Genomic DNA, 16,478 nt, shown 5'->3' with positions numbered 1-16,478 from the left:
CACATTTCTGTCTCTGTAGCACACACACACACACACACACACACACACACACACACACACACACACACACACACACTGGTAGCATTTGTGGCAAATCTAAATATACCATGAGTGATAACAGCAGGTGAGCCTGTTCCTTCAGATACATACACTCAGCTGGCTCGGACATAGGGGGTCACTGGGTGTGTGTGTGTGTGTGTGTACAACTGTGTGTGGTGGTGGAATGGAGTGGGCGGTGTTTGAGTGTGTGGGGTATCTGCTGCTCAGTGCAGAGAGAGAGCTCAGATCCAAACACTGCCCAGTTCTGGGTACCCCTTCTTCTAAGCCAGCTGGTCTGGCTTAAAATCTCTTCTCGTGTTTGAGTTCTGTTTTTTCTTTTATAAAAAGAATCCTTTCTTGTTTGATACAAGGGATTGACTGAGCAAACCCACAGCTGGAGCTGCTGGGGAACCTTCCAGGTGAAGACTGAACCAAAAGCACCGGTGAGTTAGCGAGAGAAATATGTCTGTTAGTAATGGACAAATGGAAGGACTGAATTAAACTAGAACACTCTTGTTTAGAAGGTGATAAAGCGTTGTTATTACACGGGAAAGAAACATTAACTTTGAAGACAATAAGTAAAGTTGAGGTGGAAGTGGTAGACTTTTGACCACTTGGTGGCAGCAGAAACAAGCTGTAAACGTGCTAAATACAAATATCCATATCCAATAGATATGAAGCAACACTGACACTGATCATAAGTCACTTTCTTCTTTATGGCTTTTTTTTGTTGATGTCTAGCCATCCCTGAAAAAATGCTTTAGTTGCTAAATGGCCCGCTTTTTTAAAAAAAGTATCTAATTCTAGTATTAAAGCACAAAATGATCTGTTTCAAAAAGTTATGTAATGAAAATAAACTAATATAGAAATTGTGTATGTATTTTCACAGGTGGAAGTATTTTCATGTTAAGGTAGTAGACATGCTAATTTTTCTTATTTTATATACTATTTCCTCTTTAATTATTACTAGAGCAATGTTTTATAAATTCAATTTTTGTATATGTGGAAAATATTTATTTTGATTGTAATGACGACTGCCAGTGTTTCATCTGACAATCACTTTACAGTTTTTTTATACATAATTTTACGTTAAATTATGTCATGAAATCTTTTTTTATTAAGTTATCAACTAGACCATACCACAGTTAATAACATAAGCTCCTCAGTGCTCTCTGGTGAACAAAAATATGGAAAAAAGGCCTCATTGCGGGATTTTGTTTTGTCTTTACTAGAGACTTGTGCTGACATACCGTAAATATAGATGAGCTCTATTAAACCAAACCAATGATCATTCGCATTGTGTTTGTCATTCAAGTGAGGCTCATTTGATTCAGTGTTAATACAAAAATATTGATTAGTGCAGCTTTAAATATTGCTCTTTGTTCAGGATGTTTGATGGGCTGGGGTTCGATGCTGGTATGTATGTGTTTACTGCTCACGGAGTGAATTGCACAGTGTGTTTTTGAACTGTATCTGCTTTTGTATGTGCTTGTTATATAGATCAGAAATGTACAAACTGTATATATTGTTATTTGAATTAACGTGTACGACAAAAAATTCCAAATAAGTGAAAGTTGCTGAAACGTAAGTACTGACATACATTTAAAAATTCACTTCATATAAATGAAGGCAAAATAAAGATACTTTAAAGAAACGTTTTGCAGATAATACTGAACATAAAGGAATAATAGTATAAAAAGTGTAAAGGAGAACTTAAGGATGAGTAATATTATTTCTTTTATTTAATGTACTTATTTATTTATGTGTATAAATAACACCAAATCACAACAACACTCACCTCAAGGCGCTTTATATCGCAAGGTAAAGACCCTACAATAATTTAAATCGAACACACGCACGCACACACACACTACCAGTCAAAGGTTTTAGAACACCTAATGGCATGTTGCCTATTTGGGCAACATGTGATTTCTTCTTCTATAACGTCCTCCTCTCCCTTCAAATCTCAAATTTGTTCACAGTATGAGCTGGATACATTAATGCATACATGCATAATAAATCATCTGTCAATCAAACTTTATTCATATAGTGCCTTGCACACGAGTTTGAAGGCTCTACAGCTGACTGAAGAACTAATAATAAGAAAATGTAAACAGTATAAGAAATTGGGAGTAATGCACAAGAGAAATAAAGTTTTATAAATGAAAATTGTGGAATGATGTGCTGTGGTTAACAGCTAATATATAGACCAATGACAGGCAGATGAAACTGTCACCAAAGCTGTTTATGCTGCCTGTCAGATAAAATAGGAAAGCTGATGACAATTAAAGCAGATAAAACCATCACTCTATTATGTATCTGTTTATGGTGAAATCCAACTAAACCAAGTAGAAGAAGCCATGTGTCTTTAGGTTCATTCAGTAGTGTTTGTGACCAGCTGTTTTCGTAAAAAAATTTAAAAAAAAAATCTTATAATTAAATGTGATATTGTACATGCTGCATTTATGCAAGACTTACAACATTTTTAACACTTTTGACTTTTTAAAATTTATACACATCACAGCAACAGCTACCTAGTGATATGTGCAAAGCAAACATAACCAACATATGCCACATATGTCAGCATATGATGACATTAAATTGTTGCCATCAGGAATAAAGATCTAAAAATATAACAGATAAAATATTTAAAAATATAATGGACACTTCTTCTGTACTTTCATGGAAATAAAATAGACTTAATTTCTGAGAAGTCTTCCACTTACTTTCTCCATATGAAAAGGGGAATACACAAATTTCCACAAAGGGATTTCCCAGTAAAATGTTTTGACTTGTCATCCTGTCAACATTTGTGAGGGGACCTATTAGATGCAAAGTTACTCCAGTAGTCTCTACTAGAGTAGCTTTGTATCATAGTTCAACAGAATCCTTATTAACCTTATACAGGGTGTTGGTGGAGCTTAGGTTCATGACTGAAGCCATCAGTTTTAGCTTGAGCTTCTGTTTTAAACAACTTTCTTCTGATTGGCTGCACCTCATAAACAAAAGACCTGAACAGCATGTGGACCAGGAGTCAGTGCTCTTGAGGAGACCATATTAGAGATCTACACTCTGCATGGCATCATATAGATCCAAGAGTAGAAAAAAATGTGTGTTTAATGCACCCTGAAGTGTTGGCTTTTTACTCAGTGATACTTGCACATACCTTGAGTTCAAATGCTAAATATAAGCATTCACCAATGAAACAGGACATAGATGACAGAAGATAAAGTCCCTTTGAAATAAAGACACTTAAATGTTAAGTTCACACTATGAGCAACAAAGGCTACATTCTTACCAACTTGCTGCAACGTCGTCTGTGGACTCGTGTGTTAGTGTGCCAACATGGCATGTTTCATCACAACTGCAACACTGAAAAATTATAGTCGAGGTCAGCTTTGTTGCTGTCAAACATACATTTATAGCTTCCACTGAAAAGGAGTGTGAACACATAAAAAACTCTTGAGAAATTAATAAATTATGACAAAAAGTGAAGAAAACAAAACAGAAACTGTAACTATCACCAAAAAAGTGAAGCCTAATTAACAGGTGTAAATTATATTATGTCTTTGATAGTTCAAATTCTTAACTTAGTTGTCTTGTTGCATGCTCAATCACCCAGGCAAGGAAACCCCCAAATGTTGATTCTGTTCATCTCGACGTAGCATTTTCAGTGGGAGAAATGTTTTATCACTCACTGACTTCTTCATTCTCAAATGACTGCAGGTTTCCCCAACATTATAAACAGTCCATTTACATAATGACGGAAACTAGCACCACTGACGAACAATGGACTGTGAGGCCAATTTCCTGATCATTAATATGTAAATTGTCATGACCACTAATCAACAACCACTCATCATGAGTACCATTTGCAGAGAATTGGTGCACTTTTCAGTAGTTTCCACAGAGAGACAGTAGTGAGCCTGAACAAGAGTAAACAGTGTGTTCCCGTGTTTGTAGACCTGTTGAAAGTATGAATTCAAATGGAAATAATCAAGAAACAATCTAGACTGTGTCTCTTCAGTCTAGATTGTGTAACTAGAATCTAGTTACACATTTATTTTTATTTAACCAATATATCTCGTTGTTTTCCCTCGCAAGTTTCGTTTATTTCATTTTTGTGTTTCTGCCTCTGTGTGTGTGTGTGTGTGTGTGTGTTTGTGTGCGCCCGCGTGACGATGCCGCCTCCTGACGTCCAGGTGCTCGTTGACAGTCAGAAGCGCGTGCTCTAGGAGGAGACTCACCGATGGAGTGATCCGCTGGACGGAGGGAAGTCACAAATAATTAGACATGCGGGAGTGAGCGTGGAGGTAAGCTGCTTCACCTCAATGCGCTTTGTGTGTGTGTGCGCGCGCGATGCTGGCTTGACACGGCATTTGACAAATAAACAAGAGGAAGCAAACAGCAGAGGGTTATCCTTTTCTGTCTGCACATCGGATTCCACAGTCAGAGGAGGCTCGCCGGTTTCCGGACAACTTGTATTCCGGTGTCGGCTCCCTGCTAACTTAATTTAATTGTCTTTATTTTGTTCGGCTTGGTCGTACTATCGCGTAGTTTACATTTCGGATCGGTACTCGACTTGCCCTCCGGTTCAGACTGGTGGAGTCACTCGGGACCTTTCCTGTACCGTCGCCGCTCCGCCTCAGGAATGTTTCCGCTGTGCTGCAGCAGCGCAGGTAAGACAGCTGGAGTGAGTGCTTGGAGAAAGTTTGCAGCTGATGGAAACCACTGTACTTATTCATCCGCCTGCTTATCGAGGTGCTTATCTGGACGGGATGAATTCCTGATGAGGCAGGTTTGTTGTAAGTGACCACTATTAAAGGCTGAAGCTGTGTAACCCAGAAACTGACCAGCTGTAGCCAATATGACAAGAATCTTGATAAATAAATAATAGTTGAAGTTATATGTCTCCGGTACTGTATCTTCTCAGGTGATCTCGTTCACCAGTTCAGGATCTAAAGTTGTTGTGTAAAAAAAATGACTGTATAATCACTGAAAGTTTAAAAAAATAATAATATTTAAATTTGGAAAGCAGGCATCATATATATATATATATATATATATATATATATATATATATATCTATATATATATATATATCTATCTATCTATCTATCTATATATATATATATATATATATACGTATACGTATATGTATATGTATATATATATATATATATGTGTATGTATATATATATATATATATATATGTATGTATTTTTTTGCTCATAGCAACTTTTAGAATTACATTGGTGAGATTATAGGAGACAAAACATACAGCATGCATCCAGGGGGTATGTACAGAGGTGGTCACAGGGTGTCCCCCACCCCCTTGTTACTTAGATTCTACTAGAAACACTGTCAAACCTAAATGAAGATGTGGTCCCAGCTAATAATATACATTTATAATAGGGCACGCAGCCATACACAAGCCTGATGTGTTCCCCATTATATCTATGTAGTATTCTGATTCAGAATCAGAATAATTTATTCATCCCTGAGGAAATGATGTTGTCAGAGTTGCTCTAAGAAAGTAAGAATAGTAACTGACTAAACTAAATTAAATAACACTAAGTGTTGAAATATATACACTACCAGTCAAAAGTTTTAGAACACCCCATTTTTTTCAGTTATTTATTGCAGTTCAAGTCGTTCAAGTCCAATGAATAGCTTGAAATGGTACCGCCACTGGTCTACTGAAGACTGGAAGAATGATGAATCAAAATTTCAAATCTTTAGTTCATCACACAGCATCTTTGTATAATGTCCAGTAGGCAAAAGCATGGTTCTACAGTGTGTGGCATCAACTGTCAAACATGGAGGAGTAATTGTGATGGTCTCGGGCCAGCAAAACCCCATCAAGCTGGTTTGGGATGAACTGGACATAAGAGTGAAAGCAAAGCAACCTACAAGTGCCACACATTTATGGGACCTTCTGCAACAGATATGGTCCCATAAATATTTGATTTCCATTGTAGAAAGAAAGCCACGAGTGTATTCAGCTGTTATACCTGCCAAAATTTGTGTCTTCCAACAACCGAAAGAACTGGGGATCTTTTGCTTGTTAGGTGAATGTTTAAACCACTACACTATAGAGCCACTCAGTGGCCAAAAAGACTAAATAGTACTTTCTTAAATAAAATGTTAGAATTTTGTGTTGTGTGTTTCTGAAACAGACATTTACTTGCACTCCAGTTCATCATAGCTTTGCACAGATAAATGTAAAACCCTTTAAAGATGCTGCAAATGTCTGTATGATGTCATTCGCTTATGCTGAGCATGTGTTTTAGTGTCTGTGCCACAAAGTGACTCATCTGCTGCTTATAGAGGGATGTCCCTAACCAAACCACATGTATTAGATCAGGTTACACATGTCTATATCTGAAGCCTTAAAATGAACTTTAATCAGTAGTTTAGCCTTGCATACTTATTTGTTGGTAAAAGTTTATGAGAGACTTTGAACTTTGCTATCATATTGCTCTGCCTCGTATCAGGCACCCAAACATATGCTTTTTGCACTTTTGAAGCATTGCACAGCTCTCCCACACCACACACCAGCTGTTAGCCTGCTGTGTGCAGTACTCATGAGGTTGCTTTCCTCCCAAAGTTCAAATTTGCCAATAGTAAAAGTCTTCCAACATTTTTTTAATGTCCACTTCTACAGTAGGTAGAAAATTGAACAAAGTATTGTACAGAGGTATCAAAACGCCCGAGGTCTGAAATGATTTCTTTATGCCACCGCTGGACAGAACAGCCTGGATGTTTAAGTGTACTATAGTAGTTCCCTTATCAGTGTTTCTGTGAGACAGAGCTGGGTGGAGCCAGCTGGTTTACGGAAAGTAGGCTTTCAAAATAAAATGCACTGGACTTTTCTCAGCGAGTTCTGTTTATTAGCAGTAGGTCCTCTAAGAGTGATGAGACATCCACTTCTTCTGTAGCTCCATGTGTTTTTGTCAAAGTGCAAACACAAAACAGCTAAACTTGATTGTAGGTTTTTTAAAGTGTGAGCTCAGAAATGCTGTAAAAAACACTAAAGTAACATTTTTATCTTTTGGGGGTTAAACATTCTCTCTGAATTTGCATTTATATCCTGGTTCTTCCAGGATAAATCCCCCAGAGAGGTCATCTCCAAAGAAGATCAGGTTACCAAACCTCAGTGTAAAAGTGCACCCTATAAAGAAAGCGCTGTCAAAGACAAAATGGGTGCTTTATAGAACAAAATACAAATCATAATAGTATCCAAGTTATCACGTTTTTATGGTCATTAAAATCCAGAACTTCAATTAAGATTAAAATCCAGCAGGGAGAAATCAAGTGAGAGTTCATTAAATGGGTTCTTTTGCTCCAAAAATGTCTTTTGAGTGCACACCATTTAAAAAAAACTACTGTGTGTTACTGAGATATTTAATGATTATCACATGGCTACACAACCATAAATACTTGTTGATCTTTGCACCACCATTACAATGTGTTATTACTGGGTCTGTCAACTTAGCAACAGTATATTTGTACTAAATCAGTTAAGTTGCCAGTGTTATCTTCTACAATAACTTTCAGATAATATCACCTCATAATAAAAATCATAAAAGTTTCTTAACTAGCAGTGTCTTGATAAGCTGAGTAAACTGATGCTCTATTTGGAGTTGTGTTCACTGTTTTTAGCTCTTTTTTTGGTCATCACCTTCACAGGTAATCAGCCTGTTAGGAACAATTTAGCAGAGGTCTCAACAATTGTTTCTCTCTACCTTGAGGAGTGTTGCTAGCAGGAGCGAGTCCACACATTCAGAACCAGTTCTGGAACTGGAACTCATCAGGTGTGACTTGCTCCTGTTCCTGATGTCTGGTGGTTCTTGTGAACTGGGATGCCTGGGATGGAGTCAGATTTCCGGCATGATTTACTGCTGTCCTATGCCTCACTGTGTCCACCAGCTAGTTGTTAAGTCTGCCTGCTGTTTGTTGTGTCTGTACTGTAGCTTAAATGGAGTTTGTTTGCTGCGAAAACGCTGAGAAAACTGTTTGCAGTCAAGAAATATAAGAGAATTCCCATCTGGACCTGAGATTAAATATTTTCTATGCATACAGCTAATTTCAAGCTTTGTGGCTTGTAGCGGAAAATCACATTTTGTGACTTTTGTTGATACCCATTTTGTAAAACATGGACAAATCCAGAGAACTGCAGTACCTGTTACCAGTGTTGGGCAAGTTACTTTGAAAAAGTAATTAATTATAGTTACTTCTTCAAATAAGTAACAGAGTTAGTAACTGAGTTACAAGATTCTAAAAGTAATTAATTAATTGAAAAGTAACTATTGCGTTACTTGGGGGTCCAGGGTATAATTGGCCATTTTTAACTACTTTTGATTTGACCTCTGCATTTCACCTTTAAAAACTATTTACTTTGCCTTGTTTGGTATCATTCTTTTCAGCACAACCTCACATGTCTGAATTTACAGTTGGGTTTTCATTTTGACATACTGTATTAACACAATTGATCTAAAATCAGACAAAAAACATAAAATCTGAGTAGAAAAAGTTATATTTTTTACTGTAACAACCTCAAACATGTTTATTGAATCATATTTCATAACTTTAAATTCAAATATAAATATAAATTTTAAAATCATACGCGCAAGTTTTGCAAACAACAAAGTTATTTGCACCCATTTACCTTTTACCCTTTTTTTTAAATAACCTTCAAACTATTTACATAACCATCAGCTGTTCTGCATTCAATAAGATGTCACACAAATTATTTGTGCCACTCCAAAAAAATCATTTCTGTCCACTATAAAGGAGAACATCACAGATACCTGCAGGCCTGACAGCAGCAGGTGTATCACTCCTCCTTTTTTCATTCAGCAGTCGCCTCATTGTTCTGACACACAACACAAAACTATCCACAACACTACACACTAACTACACACTCCAAACATGCTAAACGTCACAAATCTCTCACATTTCAAAACTCGCTCTCTCTCTCTCTCTCGCCGTCACTCCTAAAACTTCCCCCTCTTCCTAAACAACCAAATGTCATTGGCTCAATTGGCTCTTCCAAAGGAAGAGTACCCAGCCACTGGTACAGTGGTAGACGACACGTGGGTCAAAATCAAGACACAAGAAGTGGAATCCTTCACTGCGCACATTAACGCTGTGGATAAAAACATCAAGTTCACCAGGGAAGACACAAAGGATAACTGTTTGCCTTTCCTGGACTGCGCTGTGCACATTGAAGAGAATGGCAACCTTAACATCGAGGTTTACCGGAAGCCCACACACACGGACCAGTACCTCCTCTTTGACTCCCATCACCCTCTGGAACACAAACTTGGAGTAATTAGGACCCTACACCACCGGGCAGAACATGTTCCCTCTAAGCCTGAAGGAAAAAAGAAGGAACACACACATGTAAAGGAAGCACTCAAAACATGCGGTTATCCTAATTGGGCGTTCATAAAGTCAGCAAAGAGGCACAGAAAAGAAGATCAGACACCAGCGAGGGAGGATAAGAAGGACAGATGCAACAACACTCTCATCCCCTATGTAGCCGGTGTATCAGAAAAACTCAGGAGAGTTTTCTCCAAGCATTTCAGACCCAGCAACACACTCAGACAAAAACTGGTTCACCCGAAAGACAAAACTCCTAAACACAAACTTAACAATGTGGTGTATGCTGTACAGTGTAGCAAGGAATGCCCAGACCTCTACATTGGAGAGACCAAACAGCCACTTCACAAGCGCATGGCACAACATAGAAGAGCCACCTCCACAGGACAAGACTCAGCAGTCCATCTGCATCTTAGGGATAAAGGACACTCTTTCGAGGATGCCAATGTTCACATTTTGGACAGAGAGGACAGATGGTTTGAAAGAGGAGTGAAAGAAGCCATCTACGTCCACTGTGAGCGACCATCTTTGAACAGAGGCGGTGGTTTACGACACCAACTGTCTGCCATCTATAATCCAGTTTTGAGTTCCCTCCCCAGACGCCTTAACGCCCACTCACATCCTGGGCCATCTGACCTCAGGAATTCGCATGATAAGGTGGGGCCAGGTTTCACAACGAGCTCACCCGAAACCCTGGCTGATTGGGACCCACACCCAGTTTCACACCTTGGCTCAGGCGATTAGAGGATCATCAGGGGGTCCTTTTGTCCCTCTTTGGGGGGATACTCCCACTAGGTTTAAATCTGGGACTCCCCACCATTTGACCTTAGAACTGAAGAAGCTTCTCGGATGAGAGGTGAAACGTCTTCAAGCAACTTAAAGAAGTCCAGACGCTTTTCTTTGCAAGCTCCTTTGACTACGATGACCTGGATGACTGAGAACCTTCACAGACAAATGTCATGGTGCGATATCATTTTTTGATTGGTCGACATGGTGCATTTTTCCACCAACATGAACGGGCTGTTTTTTGTTTTGTTTTGTTTCTTGTTTTTTGGTCATAAGCAGAGAGTGCTTGCTTGCGCTGTCCTTAGACTGTAAACGTGACAAAACTATTGAGGAAAAAACGCTGCGTATATATTGTTTATCATGACTCTGGTTTTACGTGGCCTATCAACACAGTTTAAAAACTGGTATATGTCACCTTGTTGCTTTGTCATCTTGAAGTGGTCATGTGATTGGCTTACCACGATTACTTTATTCTTCCTCAGTCAAACAGCAGCACTCGTGCAATGTTTTGCCCCCTTAGCTCCAGGTGTTGTGCCAAAAGTGACTGCCACCCGCGGGAGTGCACGCAGCTGCTTAAAGCTGTAGCGCCCAGATTACTTACAGCTACTTCCGTGCAGCTGATATAAGATGCGATAAGCTGAACACAGCTTCAACCGTCTGTTGAAAAATAGTAACGCGACCGTACCGCATTTTCTTGTTAGTGACGGTAACAGCGTTGTAAAGATACAAATAGTAATTAGTTAGATTACTCGTTACTGAAAAAAGTAACGCCGTTAATAACGCCATTACTTGTAACGCCGCTATTCCCATCACTGCCTGTTACTGAGAGAAGACTGATCACAGCAGGTGGTATTAGCAGAAAGCAGAAATAACACTCATGCAGTCTTCTCACATGACACATTTGATTCATTGCATGTTGATTCCAGCACCCTTAGTTCTGCTCACTCTGTAGCTGCTGCTTTTCAAATGATTCACTTCCAGGTTGATCTAAAAACACTCAACATTAGACTCACTGAAGGCAGTGACCATTCAGAATTCACCATCCACATCCTGTATCTGTCAGACCCCTCACACCCGCAGTCTCCACCCACCCCCACCCTCTCCGGCTCTATGTCTCTATGTAGAGACATGCGGTGTCCTGCCAAGAAATACAAGGGCACTGCCGCATGTCAGCCATTAGCCGTTCCTATGTAACAAGACACACGCACACAGGAAAAAATGTACAGCACATAGGCAATCACATACACACAGCCACACTCTGTCTGTGAGGTTTGGTGTGTAGGAAAATAATTGCCGAGGGAGCAGCTGAGGGCTGCGTGAGATGGCTGATTTTCATCTTTTCCTTTGTTTAACAGTTGTTCCTCTGTCTGCGAACCAAAAACCAGCCGTATTGTTGTTCAGGGTAAAAAGTTCATTCTTGTATTTTTGGAATCCTGTTTTAAAACGAGTCTAAAAATACCTGGGAGGTTCGTGCATGTGGGCGTGTGGAGTGTGAGCTGGGTGTAGATTTGCCGTCATCCAAGAAAAGATCAAACTCTGCGTTAAATCACTGGCAGACAAGTGCCCACATACTGATTTTTATTGTTTTACGCAATCTTCCTTCACCAGCTTACATCTCCATTTGGCCTAAAATTCCCTACAATATGCTGACTGTGCTCGCCTGTGAGGCCCTAAATTTAAACCATGTTGTTCCTTGTAATGTCCTAAAATGAGGAAGGCTCACAGGCAGGATGACTCACACACTAGATATTCATGTAATGCTCTTTAGTCGGCATGCTGCTACTTGCTGCAGACGATTTTGATACTGTAAAATAACTGCTTAATTTTGGTCATTTGTTGTGGCAATACCAACAACAACTATGGGGCTTCATGTCATGAACAATCATTCTGTACAATACGATAATTATAATTCTACAACTGTTTACAACTGTTTATAACTTGCATATTTCTGTATAGCTTTATATTTCACATTTCTGTATAGTTTCATATTTATATCCTGTTCATAGCCTGTACATAGCTTGTATACCCACTACAGCCTGTACATACTTTTAGTTATAGCATATTCATAACATACCTTCTTACCGTGTACATTGTAACATACCCATAATAGACCCATTTCTGTAATATATCTATATACCTATATTATTGCTAATATATATTTTGTAATATATCTATATCATGGCTAAAGCACTTCTGGATGGATGCAAACTGCATTTCGTTGCCTTGTACTTGTGACATGTGCAATGACAATAAAGTTGAATTCTATTCTATGAGCTGTCTGTTTTTGACACAACAACAAAAAAGTAGACAGTAATGGGGACGAGGTAAAGGAAATTACACAGTGTAAGTTTTTCCTCCATTGTATAAGTGAGAACTGAGGTGGAGAAGTTTGTTTCTCTGTCTACAAAGGAAGAAGCCTTTTCTGTGTGGCTGTAGCTCATGAGGTAGAACTGGTCATCTACTAATCGGAAAATTGGTGGCTTGATCCCTGGCTGCTTCAGTCTGCATGCCAGACTTGGGCAAGATACTAACCCCAAGTTGCTCTTAGATGCATGCATTGGAGTGTGAATGTGTGTGAAAGTTAGATAGAAAAAAGTGCTTGTATGAATGGGTGAATGAGGTATGCTGTATAAAGTGCTTTGAGTGCTTCTTGAGAGCAGAAAATGTGTACAGTATATAAGAATCAGTCAATTTACCATGAAAAAAGTTAAACTTTGGCATCTATTTAAGAGTGAACCCCATGAGATCAGGTGATACCTTATGATCAAACACTGGGTGAGGGCAAAGTCCCTTTTAACAGGAAGACCTCTGGCAGAGTATGGCTGAGGCAGTGGCAGCCATCTGCTGCAAACACAAAACATTGAAAAATGTCTTCTTACTCATCGTTCTTGCTTTTATAACTCAGGCACACAGTATGAACCACTGAGGGGTTTCGAAGCACATGACGAGTGCAGAAGCGTCGTGATCAACATGAACAAACCACTAAAGCCAGCACTGCAGTTTCAGCTTTAATTATTTAATGTGATGCTGCCTTTCTCTCCTGTTGCCAACAGCCTTATTTTATACAAAATCTTTTACTGAATTCTCGGTGGTCACATTGAGCGGTTGGTTGTTGTTTTATGGATTATTTATGTGTTATTTGTGACATGGCAGACTGATTCAGCTCACACATTTAGTGTGAACTAACAAACTATACAAGAGTGTTTTGGTAGTAATTATTATTTGGATGGATCTTCTCAGAGTGCAGTCAATCTTTGTTCTTTAGATTGTGTAACATGAAAACAAGTAGAGATGTGAACACCAGGGCTGAAATGAGAAGTAGTTTTCATAGGTAATTAAGGTTCAGAACCTTCTGTTTTTATTTTTAGATTGGTTAAGCTGAAAAATAGTCCCCAGTACAGTGTCCATTGATGTATACTCACCTCTTGCCCCTGCAGGCGGTCTATCTCTCAAGCTCAGATCCTCTACCAGATACCTGGGAGGATCCTGCGCAGCATTTTAGCTGTTCCTAGGACTGCGCTCTTCTGGACAGAGCTCTTGGATGTTGTTCCTAGGATCTGCTGGAGCCACTCACCTAGCTTGGGAGTCACTGCACCTAGTGCTCCGATGACCACTGGGACCACTGTTACCTTCTCCCTCCACATCTTCTTGAGCTCTTCTCTGAGCCCTTGGTACTTCTTCAGCTTCAAATGTTCCTTGTTCAGAAGATGCCATCATTCGGTATTTCTACGTCTATCACTACGGCCATCTTCCTCTGCTTGTCTACCACTACTATATTCAGTTGGTTAGCCACCACCATTTTGTTGGTCTGTTTGTATCTGGAAGTCCCACAGTATCTTAGCTCAGTAATTTTCAACCACCCTAGGCGGGGTGTTCCATTTTGACCTCGTAACTTCCAGATGTTTCTGTATACAATGCTGACGACTTGGTTATGGCGTTTCATGTATGTCCTGCGTGCTAGCCTCTTGCACCTTGCTGTCATGTGCTGGATTGTCTCGGGGGTATCTTTACACAGCCTGCACCTGGGGTCTTGCCTGGTGTGATAGACCCCAGCCTCTATGGATCTTGCACTCAGAGCTTGTTCCTGTGCTGCCATGATTTATGTCTGTGTAAATCAGACATAAATCTGATTTACTTTGGGATGGTGACATCTTCCTCTGCTTTGGGATGGTGACATCCCAAAGTCCTACCAGTCCAGTCACTGGTAGGACTTTGGGATGTCACCAACTTTCTCTATCTGCAAGTGGTATGTACCGTGCAGGGGCCTGACCTTCCATGATGGTTCCTCCTCTTTCTTGGGTTTCTGCTGCCTGAGGTATTTACTAAAAATGCACAGTCTCATCCTGGACTGTGGTGCTGACACTCACTAGTCCCTGGCCACCTTCCCTCCGCTTAGCATACAGCCTCAGGGTGCTGGACTTAGGGTGAAACCCTCGATGCATAGGAGCTTCCTTGTCTTGATGTCAGTAGCTTCTATCTACCCGTACCAGATCACGGGCAGGTCGTAGGTGTTGATAGCCCGGATCTTGTTCTTACCGTTCAGCTGTCTTCTCAGTACTTGCCTGACCCTCTGCAGGTACTTGGTGGTTGCAGCTTTCCTAGAGGCCTCTTCATGGTTCCCATTTGCCTGTGGGATCCCCAGGTACTTGTAGCTGTCTTCTATGTCTGAAATGTTGCCTTCTGGTAGTGCAAACAACATTCCGATGTCATTGCTGTATATCCTGGTGGTGGGTGTAGCAATGAATCGATTGCTTGTACTATTGGCTTGAAGTTGGCATCTAGTGTTGTACGCCACATCCCCCATACATTTCTAGGCATACCAGGATCCAGGTGTGGGGCATTGAGTAATAGGCCTTCTTGTAATCAATCCAGGCAGTGCACAGGTTGGTCAGCCTAGTCTTTCAGTCTCGGCTGACTGCTCGGTCTACCAGTAGCTGGTGTTTTGCTCCTGTGGTATTCTTGCCAATTCCTTTCTGTGCCCCACCATGTGCCTTTTCATCTTAGCTGCTATAATGCCTAAAAGGAGTTTCCACGTGGTGCTGAGGGAGGTTATTGGCCAGTAGTTGGATGGGATATTTATATATGTATGTATGTATATGTATATTTGGGCCACTTTAGTTCCATGGTAGCCTTCATACCTTTTAAATAGTCTTGATGATGGTTCCAAAGAGATGAGGCAAAAGAAGAAGTACACTCTGCAGCAAAGTCATTCTAGCTTTTGTTCAGAGAGCACACACCTTCGTCATCGCTTACATCAGCATAAATCCTTATTTTATTGTTCGTTTCATCCTGTGTGCCCAAAGGCTGACACCACCTTAACAGTCACACCTCTTCTGTCCTCGCAGTGCGGCGATGATGATGACGGCAGAGAAGCTGCCAAGAAAACCTGCCATGTGTGTTTGTTTGTGGGTGTCTGTTCCTGCATGTGTGAACATCCAGTTAATTCAGCGTGCTCTTAAGCGCCACTTCAGGAGTGTGACACAGGTCACATGGCATACGCAGTCTCTCTTACTCACTCACACACACACACACACACACACACACACACACACACACACACACTGCATTAACTAAATTTTCTATGTCCCCTGTTTAGCTCACATCCTGCTTCATGCTCTGTGCAACACAAGTTATTAACAAACCCTTTGCTTAGATTCATGCTGCTACTAAGAATTGTCACATTCTGCACCAAGAGGACAGGAGGCTCTTTTCTCTTAAATGTGAGCTTTAGTAACACAACGCCACATACTGCTCACTGTGATTCTTCTCACACACTCACTGCATGGTCAAAAGTATTGGATCCCTCTTTGAGTTCATGTGTTTTCAGTCGATTTGCGACAGGTGTCTAAAATCAAGCACCTATCCATGCAGTCTGTCTTTACACATAGTTGTGAAAGAACAGGTCATTTTAAAGTCTGTGCCTTTTTCCAGAGAATTAAATCTTTGCATGGGTCATTTAAAACAAAAAATTAGCCCCCTTTCAGCTGCATTAGAGGCACTGGTATGTAACTTACATTACATTTTGTGCAATTACAGAAATAATCACAAAAAGTCGGAAGATGCTTTTGGAAGAAATGGAAGAAATGACATATGATGATGTCCTGTACCTGATTTTTGTGTTAACTGTTAGTCACAAGATAAGCCAGTAAAAATGCATGGGCAGGGAAATGAAAACTGTCTTAGATATTATACCGTTGAGCTTAGAATAAGCAGGAGAGTATGGTTTTGTGTGTGTAGAGTTTGCAATGTCCGCTGTGTGGGTTTTC

General features: G+C 40.1%; 1 protein-coding gene across 3 annotated transcripts in view; it reads left to right on the top strand.

The window, feature by feature from the left end:
• Positions 1–301: 301 nt before the first annotated feature.
• Positions 302–16,478, top strand: part of LOC146384227 (myocyte-specific enhancer factor 2C-like) — a 42,265-nt gene continuing 26,088 nt past the window's right edge. For 2 of the 3 annotated variants that reach the window (XM_084936129.1, XM_084936127.1), the window contains exons 1-2: positions 302–482; positions 4,242–4,352. The gene's annotated coding sequence lies outside the window, so the exon portion shown is untranslated. The other variant, XM_084936128.1, reaches the window with a different exon arrangement.

The sequence above is a fragment of the Perissodus microlepis genome, chromosome 7 (assembly GCF_051167445.1).
Source record: "Perissodus microlepis isolate ML-2025 ecotype Zambia chromosome 7, ASM5116744v1, whole genome shotgun sequence".
Classification (NCBI taxonomy): domain Eukaryota; kingdom Metazoa; phylum Chordata; class Actinopteri; order Cichliformes; family Cichlidae; genus Perissodus; species Perissodus microlepis.
Note: the sequence above shows the minus strand (reverse complement) of the source record. Positions and strands in the feature narration are given on the sequence as shown.